The sequence below is a fragment of the Paroedura picta genome, chromosome 8 (assembly GCF_049243985.1).
Source record: "Paroedura picta isolate Pp20150507F chromosome 8, Ppicta_v3.0, whole genome shotgun sequence".
Classification (NCBI taxonomy): domain Eukaryota; kingdom Metazoa; phylum Chordata; class Lepidosauria; order Squamata; family Gekkonidae; genus Paroedura; species Paroedura picta.
Window position 1 is genome coordinate 38,875,610 of NC_135376.1, and position 14,187 is coordinate 38,889,796.

Genomic DNA, 14,187 nt, shown 5'->3' on the forward strand with positions numbered 1-14,187 from the left:
AACCCCCTGTGCAGGTTTGGGTCTGAAGGCATTGAGGATAGGCGTGTGAGTACAGCAATAAATAAGATGTCAGATTTCACCTGAGACATCATAGCTGTTTTGAAACTTACTTTCTTCCTCCATTTCTTTTCACAGATTTCTAAAAGGGTTGTATAAACACTCCCACACTTGAGCATGAAACAATATTCTTTTAAAAGCAATGAAGTTCACAAAATAGTGTATGGGGGATCATCCATCACTAATAAAGGAACAGGCACTATCCAGTAGATGCCCTTGGCATTCATGCATCAGCCTATTTGGAGATCAGATAACAAGCTTGGATCAATCAGTTTGAAAATGTTAAGGGCTAATTAAACTACCTTCTATGGTTTCTAAAGCCTATACATTGGAAAGTTGTCTGTACTGTGGAAAATGTGAAATGTAAATGACATGCTTATGAAATCTCTGAAACAGCTGGATTAGACTGTTTCGGCAGACTTGTTGATATTGTGCAAAGCTGATGGAAGAAAAAACTGTGATATATGGCAGTTTCCAAGAACATGGAGGACAAAGGTAATTTGTGGATACAAAAACAGGTGTTTGGAAGCAAGGTATTTTATATCAGGAAGCAGGGATGGATTGTTCCTTGATAACCATTCAATTAATAACAAGTGTAGGCTTGTTTAAGGTATGAAGAAACCCTTCAACTTCCGAATACATACAATTATTTCTAAGCAAGCTAGTTTCTCTTTTTACAGCATCAGCAGTTTTTCCATGAAGAACCAGCAGAGCTTAAAAAGAAAGTGTGGGACACAGAAAGACCCAGGTGTGTCAAGCATGGAGTGCTATAGAGAAGAAGCGAGGGAAGTTTTCTAGTGAAGAAGCAGCAGATTGATCTTGAAAGTACCTGCCTGTATCCCATTATTTCCCCCTGCAGCTGCTTCTACCAAACTGTTTTTTCTCTCAGCCAAGCTCCAAGAACAGAAATGAGCATTGTTGGGGGAAACAGACATATGGAGGGAAGTGGAAGACGAGCATTTCCTGTTTGAAAATCAACCAGCCTGTCCTATCTACAGACCCATATATGTAGCCGTAGTTTTGTGTTGACCTACATTTGAAGACATGGGCTGGCCTTCCCTGTCATAATCCTGGGGGGAAATGCTTAGGGGGCAATTTTTTCAAAAGACTCAGAAGCGTTAGAAAATTCACCTCTGTGGAAGCCATCCCACTTTCATCGCAATCCTGAGATCCTGAGGTAAACTCTGAGATGGCAAATACTACCACCTGGGAATTCTGGAGGCAGTAATCCCTTCTTTTTGATTGTCTGTTGTCTTCCTTTTATTTTTTTTACATCAGGGGTTATTTTCACCGTAGAATTCTCCCCATCACTGAAACTGAAAGACAAATAAGTATTTTCTCCTGCTTTTTAAATATATATATCCATTCCTCCAGTCCCAATGTATTGACTAGCAGAATGTGAAGGAATTTCTAAACATACTGGAGTCATAGAGATGAAAGCACTGGTCCATATGTAGCCCCCATGGAAGGACAAGAGTTATAGTACTTGAAAAGAGCGCCCTGTGGTTACCAACTTCCAGACAGGACTTGGAGTTCTCGCAGTGCCACAACTGATCTCCAGACTACAGATATCAGTCTCTCCGGAGGAAATGGAAATGGCAATTTTAGAATGTAGATACTATGGCATCACTTCACCGACCTCTGACTGCCTCCACACCTCCAAACTCTTTCTTCCTCAGGCACTGCCCCCAAATCTCCAGAATTTCCAAAACCAGAGTTGGCAACCTAAGCCCCTCCTCTTCATCTCCCCCCCCCCTCTGTGTGTGTGTGTGTGTGTGTGTGTGTGTGTAAATCTAGCATCAGATTCATTCTAGTGCTGTTCTCACACTGAAAAATGAGCTAGGAGACATCAGGCACCAACTATCACACTCAATCCAGAAGACCTGCCATGGTCAGGAATCAGCCTCACTATTGTTGCACCACCAGCTAGTCAGCTGGTTGCATTGGAAACTCTTCAGACCAAAAGGGCAATAGCCAAAAGGCAATGAGGAAGGGTAAAGAAGTACAAGCTTTGCTCTCTTGGTGGGTGAAGCTCACTCATACAGAGTAGCAATTTAGTATAAATTTGCCAGCTTGGTGTTGTGGTTAGGAGTACAGACTTCTAATCTGGCAATCCAGGTTTGATTCCCCACTCCTCCTCCACATGCAACCAGCTGGGTGACCTTGGGCCCGCCACAGCACTGGTGAAGCTGTTCTGACCAAGTAGTAATATCAGGGCTCTCTCAGCCTCACTTACCTCACAGGGTGTCTGTTGTGGGGAAGAGGAAAGGGAAGGTGAATGTAAGCTGCTTTGAGACTCTTTCTGGTAGACAAAAGTGGCACATGAGAACCAACATCTTCTTCCTCTTCTTGTAGGAACCAAGAGTTTTTAGACCCCTGTGCTGTATTTGCCGTGGTAAACAAGTAAAGATTTGTCCTGCCACTGTGACATGGCGCAAGGATGGGGGCGGAGGATATGGCAGGCTGCAGAGGTCTACTCAGCTTGCTTTCCCCAAATAACAGAAAACCTTTACAAAAGGCATAGAGAAATAAAATTGGGTTCTTTGATACTGAATTAATTCTACATTTCAGTTGGGAAATGTGTTATGTAGATTTGGAAAGTATATTTAGCAACATGAGCCATAATTCAGAGAGGTATGCATGTTGGTCCCACACATTCTCACTCCCACCTCCAATTTTGTAAAAACAAAATTAGGAAAAAATAGCCTGAACACACCAACAGCATTTCTCCTTTGAAAGCTTGAAATGTCATCTCTTTCAATATTTGGGTAAATGTTTGGAAGCTCTAAAGTTTGGAGGCTCTGACAATACTTTCTAAAAAGGAAATTGGGTGTCCTTCCAGACTGTAGCCATCATCATTAGGAGGCAGCAACAAAATTTAGAGATCTAGCAAATGAATGAGTATTTTGTCCTTGGCTTCCTACAGCTCGGAATTATCTTGCTTTAAACATTACTGTTGTCAGCTGAAAATTTGTCATCTACCCTCAGTGTCCTTTCACTACCTATAAAATATGACTCATATAATGAACTCAGGTATTTCAGTGGTAATTAAAATCCAAAAGCAATTAGCCTTTTGTTTATTTCACTGGGGGAATCTGACTCAAAGCTAAATGACTACCAAGAAACAGAATCTAAGCCCAGGCAGAAGTCCAGATGTCTGAATCATGTCCTAATTAAGTGGTTCAACAACACAGCCAAACAGCTTTCCTTATATATGTACTTTATTATGAGTTCTGCTGTACTGCCAGTCCTCATAATTAGTTTCCAAGATCAGAACATGTGGTAATTAGGGATGGAAAACAGCTCAGGAAAAGAAAAACTTGGCCTGAAACTTGGCTTGGAGCTCAGAACAAATAGAAGTCCACTCTGTGGCAGTTTAACAAACAGCAACATTTCAGACCAGCAATGAAATCCAGACACAATTCTTCCTCAAAATTTCTTAGAGGTGAATATTCTTACTCTGCAACAGTCACTGAGAGCTGCCAGGTCTTTAATTGGAGACTTCCTGCTAGCAACTGCCAGTTCCCCAACTGCTGCTCAATACAATGGCAAAGAAAAATATGCCAGGAAAATAGCATAATTCCAGCAGGCACAACCCTGGAAGTGATGTCACACCACTGGAACAATAGCAATTTGCATTCTCCCCCCCCCCCCACCCAAGGTTACAAGCCACTGCTGATGAACTATGAACTTCTTGGAAACATCACAATACATGGTCCTATATTCATAAATGTTATTGGGTTTTAGAAAAGTAATGCCTTCGCTCCAGATTCCACAATTTGTGTCAGTTGATCCCCAGGAGCAGGATATCCCGTGCATACACTTTGAGTGGTCTTGGTACTTTCCACACACCTTAGCCACTTGAGCAGCTTGCACAGAGTACACACAACTTCAGGGGGGTGAGTCTAGACAGCAGGATCCATTCTCTGCCGATACCACAAGCTCTTCCCTCAGGTGAGAGTTGAGGTTACTGGAGGCTGGAATTTGCAGTAAAGTTGTGATATGATGCTCCCTTACCTGCTGAATGTTTGTTTCTTTATGTTCTTCCTTTCCCAGTCCAGACCCAAAAGAAAATATAGAAGCGCTGGACTCTGTCACACTACTTTTGCTAGAATTTCTATCCTGTCATGCCCTGTCCTTTTCTATTTGCTCCAGTTTTGGGCACCACAGAAACACTCATTTTATACTTCACTTTGATGAAACAACAAGTTTATCCTGTGAAAGGGATAAAGAAAAAAAGAGAGAGCAAATATGAATAAAATCCATAACAAGCCTGTCTCAAATCTCCACCCTCTAGAAAGGATAAAATGATTTTAGTTTACTTGTGTTTCAGTCTCTTCCCCCGCCCTTCTCTGCCTAGGTGTACAGACAAATCTGTATAGTTATAGAGGGGTTATTTTTATTATTTAGTTAATATGAATTACAGGCCTCAAGCTCCCTCCCTTCTAAATCCAAAATGAGGAAGCTTTCTCTTTTCTCTCTCTTTTTTTCCCCCTCTTCTTTCCCCCTTCACCAACACGATTTACATTCTCAATGTAATGTATTAAAAAGTTGACAGGGCCGAAAGGATTCACATGATGTCGGCTAAGAAACCCAATTTCCATGATGAATTGCCCGGAGCCCCTGAATCACAAACCATTTTTTCCGCTGCTCAGAAGTTGATTTTTTTTTTAAATCTTCTTAAAGCCTCTCTCCTAATCTTCGGCTAGAAGAGATGGGTGAAAGGATTTTTTTTCTAAACTAAGGAAAGTATTAGCATCTTGGTTGTTGTGCATCAAATTTGAAAATGCAAGGTTAGTAATATTTCAAATCGGCTACGGTCCAAGCCACTTGATAAGTATTCTCTCTCTCTCTCTCTCTCTCTCTCTCTCTCTCTCTCTCTAAGTTTCTGCTGGCAGGAGTGCACAGCCATTGCTGTGGTTTAGTGCACATATCAAGGGTGGGATGGGAAGGAAGAGAGCGATTCAGATAACCAATCATCTGCCTCCTTGTTTTTTTATAGATGGGTGGCTTCAAGTATAAAAAAGCCAAAATAACTCCTCACTTGGATGATTAGATGAATTAAAACTGAGTGAGCAGATGAGGTATCTGAGCCGACTACTAGTTTATACTGAGGCAAACACTTGGGAAATTCTGCTCTATTACCTGTTTTGGTTTTGCTGTTCTTGTTAAAGCAAACATTTACACTTTAAAACCTGCTCAAGGCAGTTTTAATAAATCACTAATTTCCCCACCAAGATTTACTAGCAAAATCCACAAAATGGGACTCGTCACCTTTACTTAGCTCGCTCAACCAATTACATTCTTTAAAAGAAAAGTGATTACCAAGCTCTGTCTTTCTTTGGGATATCAGAGGTGGGTCTGATATGAAGGCTTTATTTCCTGATTTTAGAACTATTGTTCCAATAGAATTATAGAATAATAGAGTTGGAAGGGACCTTCTGGCAACTGAACAGCTCTGTAGTTCATCATAGAGGGATAAAACATAAAATGCTTAAACTACCCCAAAATAAGGGGGAAACTGGCAAAGCATTGCCTGTACCTTCCAGGATCAGCTGTGTCTGCAAAATGTGTATTGGTCAGTGTTGGTCTTACTCTTAATTCTGTGTTCAAAAGGCTGACATTGGGTCATGTTAACATGCTAATTTTCCTTAATGAAAATTTGTAGCAGAGCAGATGATATATAAGAATATGCATGTGGACTAGGCAGACAGTGAGCTTGTTAATGTTTAAATAGTCTTTTTTAAAGTCTAAATTGTTGCTTTATCAAAGAAAATGTATATATATTCACAAACGCGTTTCAGTTTAGCAGTGGCGAGATGCTGGGGAAAATGTTTTACCATATCAATCTAAAATCCTGCATTCTTTGGATGAAGCTGCTGTTGAACATCCAGAAACTATACTTGAACTGAATTAGCCCTTGATGAAGCCCGAGAAGATTACTATGGTGATTTTAATATTTGTAAGTTCCTGCTCATATACATCAGTGTGTGCTCTCAACAGAAGTCATCATACTTGCTGATAAGGAAAACTGGTGGAATCTACAATGCATACAGCAGAGGCCCAACAAAGTCCACATTTCCAAAATATCTTGTTTGCCCTTTTAGCCTTTGTACTGCAGCCCTTAACAGAGTTCCACCCTTACCAACAAATTCAACTTGAAGTTTGATATTCTTGGGTTGATAGAGCTGGGTAGTTCAGGCAGTGAAGTTAGAAATCCTATCATTTGGGGAGGGAACCAACCATTATTGGTTCATTTTACCAGATCTCATATTCCAAATACAAGATCTTATTCTTCAAATAGAAGCTGACCTGACCTGTCACAAATTAAAAGGGCTTTAAAAAAAAAGTCTTAGATGGGATGAGTCATTCGTATAGATGGGAGCAATGTGCCCATGGGGCCCATCCTGGCTAAGACTGAAATTAATTGTTTTCACTTAACATGGTAAGGCTCCAATTGACTGTAAAAGGATTAATACCTTGATCCAAAATTTATATCCTTGTCAAAGTACTATTGATCTCAGGAGAACTTGGTCCCAAGGTCAATAAGTCCAAGATCATATCCTAAGCTAGCCCTTCTCAACTTTTTTACCATTGGGAAACCCTGAAATATTGTTCAAGCTTCAAGAAACCTCAGAAGTGACACAATCATGCAGAATATAGTTGGGAAGCATAGCTGTGTACATGTCTATCCGTGGCCCCTCCCCTTCCCACCTCATTCCAGGCCCATCATTGGCCATTTTGGGAGGGGTGCAGGTCAACATGACCATATATGGACATATCACCTCATAAATGTAAAACAATTTTTTAAAATTAATTAACCCCAACTGATTTGGGAAACCCTTCCAGGGTTGTCAAAAAAACTCAGAGTTTCATGACCCTAGCTGAGAAAGCCTGTCCTAATCCATTTTAAGGAAAGATAGGAGCCTGGTGGCCCTCATAATGACAGAAACCCAATTATAATGTTTGTAATTAAATACATTGTCTTAATTGATTTGTGCCCCATATTATTAATGCAGTAACAATGTGCCAACTTTCCTCTGCTTCTGGTCATTATGAGATGAGTACAGAGAGTTAGTCTTCACCAACATAATGACATCCCCAAACCCAATATTTCTTTATTTATCATATAGCATGTGTGTAATTAGGTGCAAACTTAAATGGACTCCGGGGAATGGTAGAGGACAGGAAGGCCTGGAGGATCATTGTCCATGGGGTCGCAATGGGTCGGACACGACTTCGCACATAACAACAACAATGTGTGTAATATAGCCGGGAGATCCTACGATTGTCAGGATGCCAAGCAAGAACTGTTTGGAGGTAGTTTGCCATTGCTTGTGCCTGTGAGACAATCCTGGGTGTAAACTGCACGGAACTTTTATTCCAACCCCAGATTGATTCAGTCCCTGCCCTTTACACAGAATGCAATTTCCATTTGGATTTTGGGCGATTTAAATTTTCCTTCTGCAGCAAGAAGGATTGATCCGGAGTGACCCTACCTTTATTGTGCGATATTTTAGACTGCTTTTAATCCTGAATATATTCAGAAAATCGCATTGTTTTGAATCTGGACTCTCCTCCGTGGTAGAGGACCCATGATTGGCTACAGGTGGACATGTGACAAGCCTGCCTTAAAGGAGAAGCCCCTAAGTTCTCTCAACTTCTGTCGGCCTTGGAATTTTTTTTGTGCCTTCTTCGTTCTCCCCCCCCCCCTTCAAGAAAAGAAAGGATTTTTTCCTCCCTCCTCTGACTTCTTAGATCCTCCCCCCACCTTCAAGAAAACAAAGAAAGAGTCTCCATTTGCCCCCCCCCCTCTTCTGAGCCTCCTAACCACGTGCAGAAGACTTTCCTGTTTCAATGGGGAGGGGGGGAAGAGGAAGACCCGAGTTCAAAGTGATCTGAATTCAACAGGATTGACAATGGAATAAAAAAAGTAAGTGCAGACTCTGCCCTGGTATTTCTTGGTCATCCTTCCAAGTGCTAGCCAAGACCAACCCTGCTTAGATTCTGAGTCCTGATGGGACCAGACTTGCCTGGACTATCCAGGTCAGGTATCCCATATCTTTTTCCCGATCTCCAAGTGACTCCTTACACAGACTGAACAAAGGATGAAACAATATCTGTGACAATTTGTGAGCTGATTCAGTGGAGAATAAATCCTGTCACCTTAAGGAATACTCAACATAGAGGGGACCTAATAGCTTTATCAGAGCACATCACAAGACTTTAGGGTAGGCATTGGGGTGCTAATTCAACACCAATGGATAATTTGCAGCACCCAGTGAGGTCCAACAGCCAGTCTCAGGAGGGCAGTATGGAAATCTAATAAATAATAATAATAAAAATAAGACATTGCTGTTTGCCATGACCACTGCTAGCAATTCAACAGCTGCTCGCCTGTACAAGTGCAGAGTAAGCAGCCACTATCATGCCTCCGTTGGCAACCTCACAACACCTTCCGGTAAGGAATAAGGTGGATACAGAGGCAGTGGCTGCCATTAAACTGCCTTCAGGAGCCAATGCTGTAGAACATCTTATAAAACAATAAGTGATTACTCAGAGCACAGGATCTGTGATGCTGGTCAGTCATTCACGTTTACCATCCTGGGGTTCTCATCTAGCAATAATTTTGCTATCCTTCTGGTTTACAACACAATCCTAAGAACAGTTACACCTATTGACTTCAATGAACCCTGCTTCACATGGCATTGTAAGCCTCACAAGTACCTTCTCCTGAACAGAGGCACATGGCTTCCTTTTTCACATAATTACTAGACCTGTCAGGCCTTCTTAATCCTATCAGTTCTCAATGTGTCTGAGCTTGTACAGAATTTCTGAACAATGCACTCTGCACACATTTTGCACATACTGGTTAATGCTCTATAAGGCTCTATAAACTAAACTTTTCCCCCTGCATTGGGAAAACCACTTTGATGAGTTTTCAGTATTGGACTATCAAATTGCTAAATTCTCTTTATTTTTCCTGAATGCTCCCTTTGGGTCACTTCTTGAGATGGACATGAACCAGTTTTTTTCATGGTTCACAGCTGAACAAGAAACTGATAGACTGGTTCGCAAACTGAACCGGTTCGTATTGGTTCAGAAGCCATTTAAAATTTAAATCTCTGCTTTATGCCCTTCACAAATTGCCATGAGCAACACCAACATTTGTGGCCGTTAGTGGCAGCTCTTTGGTTCACAAATATCACTTCACAAACCACAAACTGACCACAAAATCTATGATGAACTTGAGTTCTTGAGCCAGTTGGTGCCCATCCCTAGCCTCTTCATCTGGCTAGGGATAGTGTTGCTTCAAGGGATAGCTAGAGTCATGTTTGTTATTTTGTTAGGGGGAGGAATGCAAGATTATTGTCCTAGGATTATTGCCCTTATGTCAGGCCTTGATATTTTTAGGTGCCTAAACTTCTGGTGGTCCTCAACCTGTAAACTTTGTTTCAGCATTTAAAAGGATGCAGAGGAGAAAGGGGGAGTCAGCCCTTAAAAGGAGTGCTCTGCAAAACGTCCAGCACACAGCAAATTTGTAGCTACGATATTAGATCTATAAGTAGGCTATCTGGCAATCATGTTTATAATATACAGGTACCATTAAACTTGCTTAATACAACAGAAGAAGATGTATTTGGTATGGATGAGTCTGGTCTCCTTAATTTTGGGTTCGAAGTACATTGTTCAAGACCTAGTATATCTAATTTCAATATTAAATAAATAAAAGATGCAGAAATATTGAAAAGTTGTGCTGTAGGGAGAAGCCTTGATGAAGTTTGCTGGTGTTTCATCATCATTATTTTAAAATGCAGCTTAAGTGTTTCAGTGGCAACAGACAGGCTTGTAAAATGACCACAAAACGCAAAGCATCAGCCTGGAAGTGAGTCATTCTCATAAACTGTGTGGCATGTACACCCCATGCAACTGTGCAACCACTTCTGAGAGGGTAATAATCACGACTAGTATTAAATTCAATTAATATTTTTATCCTACCCTTCATTCAAGGAGCTCAGAATGATCTACATATTTCTTCATCCTTCCATTTAATATTCACAACAACCCTGTGAGGTAGGCTTGGATGAGAAAGCATGACTGGCCAGCCAAAATGGTAATCTGCTGTCCTATCCAAAGCTCCAGCCTGACTCCTCTGCCAAAGCTATGTCTATGACAGCAGCACAAATACTGCGTGGGCGGTGGAATAAACTAGAAAAATCCTTTTTGTTTCTAGCCATTGTCCCTGTATATATTTTGCTGGTTCCCATAAGTTCCCCTTATCACTGATTTATACTCACTACCATTAACTACCTCCTTTCCAAGTTTTATATATTGATTTTTTATTTTTTATTGCTGCTCTCACATCGTCTCTAAACTGGGGTAGCTTTTTCACCGATGCAACTTAAGCATGCATTGATCTCTTAAATGAAGTTTATAAATCCCTGATCAGTTACAAATAGTCTTCATTGCCTGCCGGTTAGCACATAATGCACAAGCACACTTTATTTATCTTGCTCTTCACAAATGCACTTCTAGGGCTTAGTACAGGTCAGCAGAACTTTGCTGTTGACTTAGCAGTTAGAGCAGCTGCTCTTAGCAGGCTGGAACTGCAATGATCAATCCACTGGCTTCAGAACAATACCTTGGAAGCCAGTGGCACTCCACTGCAGCTAAGCAGCCGGAAGATTTTGTAACATATACATATATCAAGTTTGGCCAGTTTTCTAGATAACTGCATTTAAGAGACACCCTGTTGCTGAGGATCTGGATTATTATACTAGGGTGGTTAGTTTTTATGGAAAATTGCATTAAGGTTACCAATCTCCGAGTGGAATCTAGAGTTCTTCCAGAATTACAATTAATCTGCAGACAACCAAGATCAGAAATGGCCACTTTGGAGAGCATTGGTATACCATAGAGGCTAGCATAAACTGGTAACCCTCTCCAAGCACTGCTGTCCTCCCTGATCTCCAGATATTTCTAAACCAAGCTGCCTGCCCTAAATTCTGTAAATTTGGCTCACTGAGCTTCCCTGGGGAAGTTTTGCCAAGGGCTGCTAAACCCCAGTCGGAGTTGGGGAATAGGGTTGCCAACCTCCAGGTGGCACCTGAGGATCCCCCAGAATTGCACCTCATCTCCAGACTACAGAAATCAATTCTCCCAGAGAAAATAGGTGCTTTGAAGGGTGGGCTGTATGGCATCGTACCCCACTGAGAAGTTTCCCAACCTGGATCTGGCAACCCTGCCCCCCCATCCCCCACCAGTGACCAGGAGGGACCTGGCAACCCAAGCAGGGGATCCTCCATCCAAAGCCTGCAAGTCTCACTGCCAGCAGCTGCTTCCAGTTTAACCATATTGTTTCTGGCCGGGAGCTCTATGGAAAGAACTTCCTGAAAGTTAATAAGGCCTTATTTTTCTAGTTCAAGACAGTTTCCACCCAATTGGCAGACACTGCCAGGCCATTGGATCCCCAGTCCCCACTGGGAGCTCAGCAGCCCTTGGCAAGTCTTCCCTAGGAAAGGGCACTGGACCACATGTTGATGCCAGGCCTGGCAGCTAGGTTTGCCAGCCTCCAGGTGGTGGCTGGAGCTCTCATTGAATTCTAACTGACCTTGAGGTAACAGAGATCAGATTCCCTGAAGAAAATGGCCACTTTAGCAGGTGGATTCTTTGCCATTATATCCCATTAAAGACCCTCCAGTCCCCAAACTCCACCCTCCTAGGGCTACAGCCCCCAAATTCCCAGGAATTTCCCAGCCCAGAGCTGGCAACCTTTTGTCATCATTATGCCCCCCACAGCTTATGCCCCCCACAGGGCTCTCCGCTCTGCGGGTATGAATCTACCGACTGTCTTGGAACCCCGGGATGTTCACCTGGCCTCGATCAGTGCCAGGGCCTTTTCGGTCCTGGCCCCAACCTGATGGAATGAGCTCCCGGAAGAGCTAAGGGTCCAGTTGGAACTACCATCTTTCCGCAGGGCCTGTAAGACGGCGCTCTTCCGCCAGGCCTTTGGTTGAGGCCAGGGCAGAGCCCGGGTTCCATCCAAGATCCCTAATCCATCAGCCAGTTTTTCTCTCCTCTCTCTCTTACAGAATTAACGTCCAACCTCTCTCTGAACAAGCGGGGGAAGTGGGGAGAGTTATAGAATAGAATGCTACCTTTTTATTGTATTTATGGGGTTTTATGTGATTTTACTTTGATTTTATATTTTATTGTGAACCACCGTGAGACCTTTTGTCGAATGGCAGTATATAAGTCCAACTCTAAATAAATAAATAAATTTGTCCTGCCCCTCCAATGTGCATTTGTCATGAATGCGTAGGGAGGCCAGGTTAATTGGTGGGCTACGGGCCTGTATGACAGACCTGGCAGAACAACTCTGAGTTGCAGGGCTTGCAGAACTGCTTTAAGTCCTGGAGGACCCTGATCTCACTGGGGAGAGTCTTCCACCAGGTCAGAGTCAGGACCAGGAAGGCCTTGGCTCTGGTTGAGGTCAGCTTTATTTCTCTGGGGCCAGGGATCCTAGGCAGGTTTTCAGTGTTGGAGCATAATCTCCTCTGAGAGGCATAGGGGAGAAGGTGGACCCATAGATATGAAGGTCCCAGACCATTTAGGACTTTAAAGGTAATTGAATCTGAATCAGTCCTCAGCTTAGAGCCAATGCAGCTGGGAGAGCACTGGTCAAATATGCTCTGTCCACCGTGTTCCCGTAAAAAGAAGAGTTGTTTTTTATACCCTACTTTTCACTGCCCAAAGGAGTCTCAAAGCAGTTTACAATCGCCTTCCATTCATCTCCCCACAATAGACACCCTGTGAGGTAGGTGGGACTGACAAGCCTCACCCGTAACCTCTGTGAATTTGGGGCCCTCATAAGGGGTCCTTAAAGATGAGCAAGTGTCATGTTCCATGTCAATCTTGCTGGTTTCTCCTGGGCTGGAAGTGTGTTCCCCCTTCCGACCCCTCCCTCTCTTCCGATATCTTTGTTCCCGACTGGGCCTTCAAGTGGCCCTAGCTTATGTTATGGTAATAGCTTATCTCAATGTTCCTGCTCAGAATGTAAATAACTAGGAAGTTGTTTTCTACCAGTTTTCACACTCTCTGGGCTCAAATGACTGTGATCTTGAGGGCAAGAGGTCCAAACTCCGGTGCAAAGCATGACAGGAGCACCATTCTGATTGTTTTGCTAGGCTAAGATTATGTCTAAACTGTGCCATCTCTCCATGCTGTTCCAGCCAGCCTCTGCATGGATATTCTGCTAGGCTAATTTTATTTTCCTGTTCGTTTTTTCCTCGGTTGCGCATCTTATTTTACAAACGAATTTTGGTCTGAACAACCATAAATAAATATTGATTGATTGATTATTTTATAAACTACCCCACCCTTCTTTCTGCCTCTGTCCTGGCCAACCATCCTCCTTTACCTGTGATGGGAGGGGGAAGAACTAAGGATGATCTTAGTGACACAACAACTCTGTTTCAGTTTGAAAGTCCATTTATTCGATGGCTTCTCCACCCCCGAGATAAAACCAAGGTTGCCTTTTCCCCAACCATATTTAGAGAATCCAACAGAAGTACTGCCATGAAAACTGATGCCTGGTCTTGCACCAGTTGTGCATAAATAGCAGAGCCATGGTGTGTGACATGTCAATAGCATTATAATGCTGTAAACATGCCATAAAAAAAACAAATGGGAAATTTGCCCAAGAAAAGAAACAAGAGGAAAATGACCCTTCCAACCATGGACAAACAACTTAATACACTTACCTAGGGAAAGCAGATCTTCTAGCTAGCCTTCTGCTGCCTCTCTGTTATCTGTATAAGACAACCCTTCCTCCTTGATGATGCACCTGGAAGGTGAGGTACTGACTGCTTAACAAATGCTACAGCAGCCCCTGGCGGCCAGCAGGAAAACTGAAGCAGTTCTTATCAATGCCACCCTGTTGAACTAGAATGCCAAGGCTCAGTCAGGTTGGCCCCGTGATTTTCCAAAGAGAGGTGGGAGAGCTCAATCTATCATGGCTGTTTCAGTAGTCTGAGTGGATAATCTGCCAAGTGCATAAAGCATTCTTTACTGATATGTTAACTGAATGGCTTCCTAGTTCCTACATTCTTCAGATATTTTGTGTCTTAA